Genomic DNA, 367 nt, shown 5'->3' with positions numbered 1-367 from the left:
AAGACGTGCGCAAATTCGCCGAGTCATTTCCGTGACGACTCAGCAAATCTGTGTGTGCTGCGACAGGAAAAACACCTCCGTGTTGAAAACCATTTGTAAAATTCAGGCGGCTTTTGATGGCTTTCAACAAGTGAGTAACTGAGAAATTGTTTAACAGTTTTGGGCATGTTCCGGACCCCCCCGCGGTCGGGTCCGGCCCGACATGCGACTCTGCCCGCACGTTCTTTCATTACAAAATGTCCGTTAACAATGGAATGTACGAATAAACTCCTCATGCCAACTTCTTCTGAAAGTTCTCTGTTCTCTGACGACTTCCTGGATCAACAGAGCCTGAAATGTGGAAGTTTTCAACTTGAAACGGCGAGAC

The sequence above is a fragment of the Thalassophryne amazonica genome, chromosome 1, assembly GCF_902500255.1.
Source record: "Thalassophryne amazonica chromosome 1, fThaAma1.1, whole genome shotgun sequence".
Lineage (NCBI taxonomy): Eukaryota > Metazoa > Chordata > Actinopteri > Batrachoidiformes > Batrachoididae > Thalassophryne > Thalassophryne amazonica.
Note: the sequence above shows the minus strand (reverse complement) of the source record.